Source organism: Nicotiana tabacum, chromosome 20 (genome assembly GCF_000715075.1).
Source record: "Nicotiana tabacum cultivar K326 chromosome 20, ASM71507v2, whole genome shotgun sequence".
NCBI classification, from domain to species: Eukaryota; Viridiplantae; Streptophyta; class Magnoliopsida; order Solanales; family Solanaceae; genus Nicotiana; species Nicotiana tabacum.
Genome location: NC_134099.1, coordinates 140,156,820 through 140,169,829, shown reverse-complemented (window position 1 = coordinate 140,169,829; position 13,010 = coordinate 140,156,820).

Sequence of the window (13,010 nt, the reverse complement as noted above, 5' to 3'; positions counted from 1 at the left end):
CCTTTAGATGGAACGACACCGTTCCCCTTAAGTGAAGGGATCTTAGCCCTCGATTTCACTTGATCTGACGGCCCTGATCTATTTTCCCCTTTCGTATATAAACCATCCATCACACCCCACGCCCCCTATCCAAGCCCCCACCCTGTTCCTCCGTCTCTCAGAACGGAACCTCAAAATACCCCCAAACCCTAGTAGCCGCCATAGCTTCCCTTTCATCTGAACCCGACGGCAACAACGCCAATGACCACCAGACTAATACCCTTAAGACACAAGACCACCCTCAACCCCGATCTAGTAATGGTTTGGCTCGAATCTTCCTGGAACGTCTCGAATAATCATTCGAAGGTTTGAGCCGAAACCCTAAGTCACCGGATGAGTCCCAAATTCACCCTAGTCACTCCCCTGACATCCCTCATACCCTAATCAGCTTTGGTTCCGGTCGAATATAAGCAGAACTCTTCGAACCCCAAATCTGAGTTCAAGAACCCTAAAAACCAAACCTGGTTCATGTTGAGGTAAGTTCCCGGTGTAATCTTCTTTTCTTTCCTTTTGTGTTGTGCATATGTTCGTAGATTTGTTTTGAATTTTTTATTTTATTTTATGTCAATTCCCCCCATCTTCAAAGACCCTTTTGTTTGGTCGATTTCTTTTCTTAAGTGTTAATTGAGTGTTATAAGATGTCTATTCGCTTCGATTGATGTTGTCGACTAGTTAAGTTTTGTAAACTCTATGATAAATGCCCCGAGTTTTGAAATAAATTGGTGCCATGTTTAATCTATGTTGTTTGTCGATTAATTGTTACATATAATAGTTCGCATAGTCGATTTGAGTGACATCGTCAAATAATTAAGTTTCGTAAGTTCCATTGTTGTCCGAAAAATGCCTGAATCACTCAATTGTCCTGTTTTTGAGTTTAGTTGATTAGCGACTAATTAGTATACGCTGTAACTCGCAAAGTCGACTCGGCACATGTTGTCGTTTATTTCACAGTATTAAAAAACAAACGACCTAACTCTTACTGGCTGATTTTGTTGAATGGTTGTATTGGGTTAATTATAGGTCTGTTTGTTAGCTGTGGGGGGTTCGAACTAGTTTTCAAAGGGTCATAACTGGTAGATCCAATAGAATTAAAGGGTGGGGCAAAGCAGCAATGATCAAGGGTCTGTTGGGTAACTTTGGTTGGGGAAAGACTAATTAAGTGTTCAGGATTAAGGGGGCTATCAATTGTTTAATCAAAATACTATTAATCTAGTATTAGTGGGGACAAAACATAAGAGCATGGGAGTTTAAAATGAATACTTAAATGAACCCATGACTCTTGATTAGAGCAATGGGCCAGGCATGGGGAACCAAATGACTTGCATCAAGAAGATGCCTAGGCATGGGAAATGAAGGGGATGGGCAGACTTGGGGGCTGTGAAATTCTAGGCAGACCTTAGGGGTTCTCTTTCAGATTATAAATAGAGCTATTTTTAGCTAAGAAAGGGCTGGACATTTTCTAGTCTTCAGAGAAAAAGAAAAGGGGCTGGTCTTTCAATCTTAGGAAGGCAGTCTAGTTTTCAAAGTAAGATAAAGTTAGGATTGTGCTGGTTTTGCATCATAGCAACCAGAGGATACCATTTTCTTGCATCTTTCCCCTCATTGCTTAGCCTGCAATTGTTTGGTATCATTGGTTGCAACTGGATTTTCTTACCTGGGTTATAAAGATCTGTGTCTGGGATTTTGTTGTTGTTCGACTGAGTGTGCTTCTGTTTGCTGTTGTTGCTGTGTTCGTTGCATACTACTCGGCTGATCATTCTCCTTCTTCTTTTGCTTTTCTATACCAGATACACGACTAATACTGTCAATGTAGCTTGAAAGTTGAGCATGAATACAAAAGAGAAGAGTTGAAGATGTTTATTTTCATACATAGCCTGTATATTAAATATCATGTGATGGATAATAGTTTACATTTTTGCTTGGATACTGGAGGTAGCCCTCATACATAGTAAATGTCAACGTATGGTAACTTGATATCCTATTGTGTATGTAGGCTAATAGATAAAAGGATTGACAGTGTAGTAGGCTATATCTTAGAAATTAGCTATGTTTGTGATTAGCATGTCCTTTAATGCATGTTAAGTATGAAAACTATCCATTATTAGTTAATTTCCTTCCCTTTTGATAAACTGCCTCGTTATAACTGGCAAACCACGCCTTTAGAATAAAGAACACAAGTTTACGGTCTCAACCTCACGAAGGTCGAGCCCAAGTCGAAACGAACTAAGCAGGCTTTCATCGGAAAAACAGTGGCCCAGGCCTGGCCAATCCTGCATGAGCTAGGCTTGGGCCCATAATATTCGATCAGTTGCCCGTGTGCGTGGCCATGTTTCTGATTTTGTGAAAGCATTCGGAATCCCGCTGTAAATAACCTGCAAGCATGTAATTAAGTAGGATCATTTTTGCTTTCAATTAGTAGAGACAAATGCGACAAGAAACGTAGCTACTATAGGATATCCTTTTAAAATAAAGATGAGATGAGCCTCGACAAATAAAAATGCACAAGTTGCGGGGCCCTCTAAATGTATATATTAAAATACTTAGAATTCGGGACAGGCCGTTTAGCGAATTTTACGGCCTTCCCCAAAATAACAATACGCTAGTTGCTTTAGGTGCGCCGTTAATAATTTATTTTCCTTAACTCGGGTGCACATTTATGTGACCTAAATCCAAATCTCAACCGAGTCGAGATATGTCAACAACCACGGGTGCATTGATGTAACGTGGTTCGAGATATATTTTCACGACGTTGCATTTATCGTAAAATAATAATAACGACAAAAGCGGTTAAAGTTAAAATTCGCACACGGGTTCAATATGTATAAAATCAGATAAGCAAGCCGAATATGACAGTTGAGCGACCGTGCTAGAACCACAGAACTCGGGAATGCCTAACACCTTCTCCCGGGTTAACAGAATTCCTTATCCGGATTTCTGGTGCGTAGACTGTTAAATAGAGTCATTCTTTTCCTCGATTCGGGATTCAACCGGTGACTTGGGACACCCTAAAATCTCCCAAGTGGCGACTCTGAAATAAACAAACAAATCCCGTTTCGATTGTCCTTTAATTGGAAAAAACTCCCTTGTACCCTCGCGGGTATGTAAAAAGGAGGTGTGACATTTGGTATATAGAATTGATAAACCGAATACCAAACCGAAGTTCTTAAATACCGAACCGAAATACCGAATGTTCACCCCTACTTTAAGCCCAAGTTAGGTTCACACAACCACACAGTTATTCTTGATGAGGTTATAGTTGCAAGTAGAGTTTAGCTGATGACGTTTCTTATTCAAATTCTTTATTTTTGACGTTGCCAATCATATAAAATATTTTATGGAGATCCAACTTATGCAGATACATTATCAGATTTTAGGACAACTTGAAAAAATACAGTTCCTCTATGATGTCATTACAAATACAAGTGGGGGGAATATATGTGTCTATTTATCTAATTATATGACTATCGACATACTATTTAGCTATTTGTTTACTGCATCAAAAATTTATAATTAATTTATTTTAGTAATAGTATTGTCACGACCCCAAATACCCCGGTTGTGATGGTGCCTATCACAGTACTAGGCAAGCCAACCCAACATTTAACCATAGTGAATTCTTTTTATAAAACCATTTTCTAAAACCAATTAAGTCTCAATTTCTCATATGAAATATATAAATCAACGAAAAATACAGAAATTTGTACAAAATATACCAACACAACCCAACAATCAGGTGTCACAAGTCAAGAGCCTCTAAATACAACCCAAACTGACTGAATAATACATCATAAGTATGAAATAACAGAAAACTAAGATAGAAAGGAGGAAAACATGACTGCAAACGCCGTGCAGCTACCTTGCAATCTCCGGTAAAGATCTAAGAGTGCTGGAAGCTCCCACTCTGATGTCCGGGTACCTGGATCTGCACACAAGGTGCAGGGAGTAACGTGAGTATGCCAACTCAGTAAGTAACTAAAGAAAATAAGGTCTGAGTGCAGCGACGAGCAGTTAAAAATCATATAAGAGTGTTCAACAGAATCTCAAGTCAAACTCAACAGTTTAATAGCAGTTACTTCGTAAAAACTTCAGTTTCAATTAAAATACTTTGAAATCATTTATTCAACATCTTTCAATGGAGGCTCAGTATAAAAGAAGAGTGAAAACATTCAAATGTCATAAATGGACCCCTCGGGCAAGGTATCACTCACAGCATAGCCTCTCGGGCAAGCCTCTCAGTCACTTGTGTCCCAGCTCTCGTCAATAGTATTTACACTCAGCACTCCGGCTCAATAATATCTCATAATAATAATAATCATAATAACCGGTGCGGCGTGCAACCCGATCTATAGTTTATAGTCGACTACGCTCACTGGGGGTGTACAGACTCCGGAGGGGCTCCTACAGCCCAAACATCATATCGCTGCGGCGCGTAGCCCGATCCAATATATATCGCTGCGACGTGCAGCCCGATCCATAATATATAATATTATTGTGGCGTGCATTCTGATCCATAATTAATATATATATATATATATATATATATATATATATATATATAATCCTCACCATTAGGTCCTCAACCTCTCTCAGTCATTAACCTCACAGCCACTCGGGCATAACAATGAAAATCAGGGAAACTCAGCCCAAACAGATTTCACATATTAAGAGGTAGAGTGATAAAACCAGATTTAAATAATAAACAGGTAAAACATGACTGGGGATATGTTTTTAAAACAGATAGAGTGAGGAAAGTAGTAAAAATTACCCATAGGGTCTAAAGAGGTCGGCACAAGGCCCTAAACATGGTGTACAACCCAAAGTATAGTATCAATCTAAAAAATACGGAATATCATAAGATTTCAAATCACATATGCGGCTTAATAGTCGCTATGGGATGGACCAAGTTACAATACCTACCGGTGCACGCCCACACGCTCATTACCTAGCATGTGTGTCACCTTATTTATCAAAACAATATGAAATACCGGGGTTTCATACCCTCAGGTCCAGATTTACAATAGTTACTTACCTCAAACCGGATGAAATAATACTCCGCGATGCCCTTGCCTCTCGACTCGACCTCAACTCGCGTCGAATCTATCCAAAATCAGAATCACAACATCAATATATGCTAAGGGAACGTAACCCATGCGAAAATAATCAAATTATATCAAAAATCCCGAAATTGGTCCAACCCGACCCCCGAGCCCACGTCTCAAAATTTGATAAAAGTCACATCAATGGAATCCTTATCCTCCCACGAGTTCATACATACCAAGAATACCAAAATACGATCACAAATGGCCCCTCGAATCCCTATATTAAGGTCTCCAATTTCCAAGCCCCAACTCCCCAATTTTACGCTTTAAATCCCCCAAATTTCATGTTTAATTAGGTAGAAATCAAAATAGGATTGAGTATTAAGTCCATAAATCTTACCTCCAAGTGTTTCCCTTTGATTCCCTCTTCAATCCTTCTCAAAAAGCTCCAAAATCGCTCAACAATGGTGAAATTTAGACCTAAAATCGCGAAAGGGGTCTTTTTAACATTCTGCCAAGCACTTGAAATCCCTTCTTCGCGAACGCGGTCAACGCCTCGCGTTCGCGAAGCACAAAATTCCGTTGATCACTTAATCCTTCATCATGAATGCGACACTCTGTACGCGAACGCGAAGCTTCAGCTCCTCAACCCATCAGGAACATGACACCTAGCTCGCGAAGTCCAAACTTCCTGCCTCACACCTTAACCCTTTGCAAACGCGAGAGCCCACTCGCGAACGCGAAGGCCAAATGTCTGCAATACCAACAATAGATTTTCTGCAACTTTTCCTACATAAATTTGATCCGTTCAACCACCGAAACTCACCCGAGGCCCTCGGGACCTCAACCAAACATGCCAACATACCCCATAACATCATTCAAACTTGTTTCAACCCTCGGAATGCTTAAAACAACATCAAAACACCAAATTAACATCGGATTCAAGCCTAAAAAGTCCAAAAACTTCCAAATTCCGCTTTCGATCAAAAAGTCTATCAAACCTCGTCCGAATGACCTGAAATTTTGCACACACATCACAAATGGTACAATGGACCTACTCCAACTTCCGGAATTCCATTCCGACCCCTATATCAAAATCTCACCTATCAACCGGAAACCGCCAAAATTTCAATTTCGCCAATTCAAGCCTAAATCTACTCTGGAGCTCCAAAACATATTCCAATCGCGTCCTAAGTCCCAAATTACCTCCTGAAGCTATCCGAACCATCGGAATTCACATCCGAGCCTTCATTCACATATGTCAATATCCGGTTAACTTTTCCAACCTAAGCTTACTCAAAAGAGACTAAGTGTCTCATTCCTTTCCAAAACCTCTCCGAACCCGAACCAACCAACCTGATTTCACATAATACAGCTAAACAAGACAATAAGAAGCAGAAATGGGGGAAATGGAACGGTAACTCTTGAAACGACCGGCCGGTTCGTTACAAGTATTTGCTGAGTCTCGGACAAAGTCCTTCCATCTCATCAAGTTAGATCCTTCTTCGCCAAAAATTGGTTTACTTTTTATAATTTAATTTTGTAGTATATAATTTTGAAATAAGTGCACTGAAATTTTATATTGGCCAAGATTGTTTTACTATTTGTGCTTAGTCTTCTCATAGAAATATTAAATGGACAGGATCATTTGATTCCCAACATAAAATTTTGTAACTTACAACTTTTAGTCTTTCGAGTAATTAAAGAAACAAGAGAAAGAGAGAGAGAATGTTCCATGGTGTGTAACGTCCATGTATATATATATTTTTTTGGTTCAAGGGTTTGCTCAAGGGCATATATTAAAAGATCAAGAAGTACATATAGTGAAAAATACCATCATAAAACAGCTAGAGTGAAATAAGTTTTACTCTTACAATTCGACTTGGTGACAATTTGAGCTCACAAAAGGAGAAACTAAAAATTAGACTTAGTGTTAGCATCTGTACAATCAACAAGGATCAAAAGTGAAGGATCCCTTCTTCACACGAATCCTAAAGTTCGGATACCATGTTTCATGTATTCGTTCTTCAAAGTGTACATGTAGTAAATGAGTCACGCGAACGTGTACACAATCACAACAATAAGTTAAGCCACGCCTAAAAGCATTTCTAAGAGTATTTATTTTTAAATTGTACTCGTGTCACGCGAACGTGTAACACGATCCATATTATGGAGGCGATGTGATTTAGTTGACAAGAATTTATTGAAAAAAAGATGCTAAAAATTAGAGTTAATGTTACAACCCATAGTTTTATTCCTAATGTTTACTAATGTGACTATGTAGAAAAACAAAGCATGGAAAAATATTTTAAACTCAAAACTCTTTAAATTTTTTGGTCCAAAATCGACTCTCCATTCAAAATAAAATGGCCAGAATCCCATCTAGCCACAAATCCCTTAAACATTAGAATATCACCGTTAAAATTTAAACACCTATAATGAGACCTTTTTAACACGAGAATAACTTACTATAACAATTAAAATATTATCAATACATAGTCGCATTAAGTTCAAACAATAATAATGAAACGAGATCTCACCGATTCAAGCAACGTAATCGAATCACCAAACAATCGCATGATGATAAAATACTCACTTCTAACAGAGACATCTCAAATAGTATATGACTGTCACGACCCTAACCCGGACCCGATCGTGATGACGCCTCTCATGAAGACAAGGCTAGCCAACTACTCCCAATTCGACGTTAAATAGTTAAAATAGCAGTAAAACAGTCTAAGACATGATTAATAATGCGCAGTAGCAAATAATATCGATAAAAAAAATGCGGAAGTACAACCCAACACAGCCCTAACCGGGGTGTCACTAGTCATGAGCATCTATAAGTTTTAATACAAGTCTGAGAAGTCTATACATTATTACAAACTGTCTGAAAAGAGATAGAAGTGATAAAGGAGTAGAGACACGGGGCTGCAGACGCTAACAGATACCTCATGAACTCCGAATGTCCGCCTGAAGCTGGAGGGATCAGCACTCGGGAGCGGAACCAGCTACACCTGAATCTGCACACATGGATGCAGGGAGTAATGTGAATACTCCAACTCAGTGAGTAACAAATATAAATAAAGACTGAAAGCAAGAAATCACGTAAGGCATAAAACATTCTATAATGAAGCAGTAAAACCATTTAAAATCAGTAAATCAGTGAAATTACCTATCCTTTAACTCAATGTAGTTTCATGAAAAGCCTTTTTCAATACTTAAGCAGGTAAATTATGAACAGTAAACACATAAAGGCTCTCCCCTCGGGCACAGTATCAACAAATCCACCCCTCGGGCAACATCTCAAAACAGCACCAGCCCCTCGGGCAATCACATAGAACAATACCAGTCCCTTGGGCTCAATCTCACATCAGAATGGGTAACCGCACTCACTGGGGGTGTACAGACTCCTGGAGGGGCCCCTTACGGCCCAAGCGCAATATCAAGCCACCTCGTGGCATCATCACTAGGCCCTCGGCCTCATATCAATCAAGCCACCTCGTGGCGTACATATCTCAGGCCCTCGGCCTCATAATCAGTATCAAATGTTTCCTCACGACATAGGACCTTCGGCCTTACTCAGTCAAAAATCCTCACAAACCACCTCGTGACGTACATATCTCAGGCCCTCGGCCTCATATCAGTATCAGTGTTTCCTCACAACATAGGCCTTCGGCCTTACTCAGTCAAAAATCCTCACAAGCCACTCGGGCAATAATAAAACAGTGTTTCTCAGCCCAAACATCATTTAAAATATCATTTAAGTATCAAAAACCGAGTAAACATGGCTGAGTATGAAAAGAATGGGAAATAACATGACTGAGTTCAAGTATAAAGTCAAAACAATGAGGAAATATTAATAAAAATCCCCGAAAGGTTCAAATAGTTGGCACGAAGCCCAAATACGACATCCAACCCAAATAATGATGATAGCGAATAGATTTCAGTCAAATACGCGGCAAAATCATCAATCGGGACGAACCAAGTCACAATTTCCAATAGTGCACGACCACATGCTCGTCATCAAGCGTGTGTATCACCTCAATATAGCACTACGATGTGCAATCCGGGGTTTCAAATCCTCAGAACATCATTTACAATCATTATTCACCTCGAACCGCCTAAATCTCTAGCTCGCGACGCCTTTGCCCCTCGAATCGGCCTCCACTCGCGGCGAATCTATCCAAAATCAGAATGAGGACGTCAAAATATACTAAGGGAACGAAGCCCAAGCGAAAACAATCAATAAAGGGCACAAATCCCAAAATTACCAAAACCCGACCCCCGGGTCCACGTCTCGCAATTCAATAATTTTTACATCTATAGATTCCTTATCTCCCCACGAGTTCATACATATCAAAAGTTCTCAAATCCAACCCAAAATGGTCCTCCAAATCCCCAATCAAAAGTCCAAATTTCCAAGCCCTAGTTCTTCAATTTTTAGCTTGAGTTCCATGATTTTATAGGTGGAATTCACATAATAATCGAGTTTTTAGTCCAAAATTCTTACCTCCAAACGTTTCCCCTTGAATCCCTCTTCAATCTCCTTCAAAATTCTCCAAAAACGACCAACTATGGAGGAAATAAGCCCCAAATCGCGAACAAGACGAGCTTAGAAACATTGTGCCCAGACATTTATTCCTTCTTCGCGAATGCGGTCAAACCCTCACGTTCGCGAAACAAAAATTTACTTTGACCAATTTTCTCCTACGTGATCGTGACCAAGCCCTCGCGAACGCGAGGCTTTACCCAGATGAACCTTCGTGAACATGCTCCGTCCATCGCGAACGCGATGAGCAACCTCGACCTCAGACCAGCTGACCAAAAGACTCTACGCGAACTCGACTGCCATCTCGCGAACGCGATGCTCCAAATCCTTAGCCCTTCGCGAACGCGAATACCTTCTCGCGAATGCGAAGGCCAAAATTCCACTGACTTCCTCCGACTCTTCGCGAATGCGAAGAGTAAAAACCTGCAACAGCTGACCTGCAACTTCTGCAATTTTTCTAAACTCCAAAATGATTCGATTGACCACCCGAAACTCACCTGAGGCCCCCGAGACCTCAACCAAAGGCACCAACATAATCTAAAACCTTATTCAAACTTGTTCCAATCGTCAAAACACCTCAAATAACATCAAATCACCCAAAACACATCGGATTCAAGCCTAAGTTTCAAAAATCTTTCGAATTCTGCTTTTGATCAAAAACCCAACCAAACCACGTCCGATTGACCTGAAATTTTGCACACACATTTCAAATGACACAATGGAGCTACTGCAACTCTTGGAATTCCATTCCGACCCCTATATCAAAATCTCACCTATCAACCAGAAATCGCCAAAATATCAACTTCGCCAATTCAAGCCTAAAACTACTCCAAACCTTCAAAACCCCTTTCGATCACACTTTTAAGTCATAAATCACCTCCCAAAGCTAACCGAACCATCGAAACTCACATCCGAGCCCTCTAACATATAAGTCAATATCCGGTTGACTTTTCCAACTTAAACTTCCATAAAAGAGACTAAGTGTCTCAAATCTTACCAAAATCATTCCGGATTCGATCCGACCAATCAGATACCACAAAATACGGATAACGAAGTATAAAAAAGCAGAAATGGGGAAAATGGAGTAGTAACTCATGAGACGACTGGTCGGGTTGTCACAATGACAAATAAGAGCAAGTACGTAGCCTAATAGAAACAGTAGAGTAGAGGATGGACCTTTATTTGAGCAAGATCTTATTCAACAAAAATAGTTGTTCAGCTAGCAGAAACGGAATTCGGCGACAACACCAGAATTGCGAACAAAACCTCGACCCGAGAGCCACGACATGGACCTCAACTTGATGATTGGCAACGTCAAGAACAAAGACTTTGAATAAGAAACGTCACCAGCTAAACTCTACTTGCAACTATAACCTCATCTAGAATAACTTTGTGGTTGTGTGAATCTAACTTGAGCTTAAAGTAAATTATGGAGTAAAAGAGTACGTAGGAAGAATATTAATTAGGCGGCAACCTAGAAATCAAAGAATTTAAAAAGAAAGAGATAATTTGAAGTGTCCTTGTGCTCTTACCTCTTTATTTCACTCTTAAACTTCTTGTATAAATCAATCAAATCTTTTCTCTTTGACTCGAATCTTCTATAATTTTTTTCAAACTATCCAATATCATCCTTTATGATATGCAGAAAACATATAAGGGTTCCTCAAATAAATGTTAAACGCATCTAATACCCAGCTTATTATATAGAAGGGAGTAAACTGTTACCTTTGGATGATTCATAGTTAAAAAATGTCTTTGAAGTTTTCAACTATATCCCCAGTCAAACCGTGATACTCAGCAATGTTAAGGTGAGAACTTTTATAGGCATGAGTGAGGTGTCATAGTAAGTTTGATTCATCCAAAAAATTTTAGTAACAGAAAAATCACATTATTATCATTCAAAAAAAGAAGCACGGATGAGCCTAAATATCTTTGTTCAAAGCATGATATTTGTCCTTGTATAGAAGTCCTTATATAGGTACATATGGAGGAATACAACAATAAATTATCATAAACTTATACATTAAACATTTGAGGGGGTACGGATATGAAAGGCATGAGAGTTATTATGATTATTTAAAAGTATAGGTTATGAAAATAAAGAGGTGTGAGTTATGAAGATAGGATTTTTAATATAAGATAAATGAAAAAATTGATGAAAAACTCAACAAAATGAGAAAAAAGATAAATATGTTTCTTGGCCCAAGAGAGGTGCCACCTCACTTTCTTATTGCCTTCTTTTATTTATGGGAGGAGATGATCTCTCTCTCTCTCTCTCTCTCTCTCTCTCTCTCTCTCTATTTTACTATAGTATATTTCAAATTGAAGTAATCATTTAAGTATCTTGTATAATACTCTTGCCCTAGATCTTCTATTCTACCCCCATTCCTCTATTATTAATATTCAGTTAATTCGAACTTGAGCCCGAATGTTGAATCCACTTTTTTATTCTTTCTCTTTCCTCCCTTATTCTAAAAAGGGAAAAAAGAGAAAAGAGGGGGAGAGGGATTCATCACCAATATTTGATTGGATCTCTAATCTTCTTCATTCCTTCCCATGACAATAACTAGAATGAAAAAAAGGGGAATGTCAACGCATCCGGGAAAAAACGATTAATCTCTATCAATAGACCTGCTAAAGCCCTTAACTACATATGCATAATGTAGTACAAATAAATATTAGTATTAAAGAGGGAATATTAGAAAATAAATAGGAAAAAACAAAATAGAAAAATGTAAGTAAAGAGGAATGGCCAAGTTTCATGTGTACTGCTGATGGATGAATATTTATTCGTTTTTTTTTTATTTCTTTGGTCTTTTCTATTATTTCACATGTTTTCTTCTTTTTTTCAAATATTGAGAAACATTCGAAAAGTATTTTATAAACTAAAACTCAAATATGCATATATTAAATTTACTATTATTTTTTTATAACCGCACAAAGCGCGGACAAATTCACGGGAGAAATTTAAAAATAGCCTGATTTACAACTGGTCGTTAAAAAATAGTCCAATTTCAAAAGCGATCGAATTTTAGCCATTTTTCATGTAAAGATAAATCTGAGCGAAAACACTGTTCAAATACTGGAGTTCCAGGATAAGTATGCTGGAGTTGATGGAGTTCCAGCATAAGTACACTAAAACTCCAGCATAATATACTGGAATTCTAGCAAGTATACCGGTTCAACATAATATACTGGAGTTTGGAGCACCGGTGCTCCAGTCTCCAGTATATTATACTGGAGCCAGCAAAGTATACCGGTCCAGCATAATATGCTGGAGTTCATACACAGGTGCACCGAACTCCAGTATATTATGCTGGACCGGTCTCTGTTGCAGCAAAATAGTGACTATTTTTCATTGACTTGGTAAACGCTGGCTA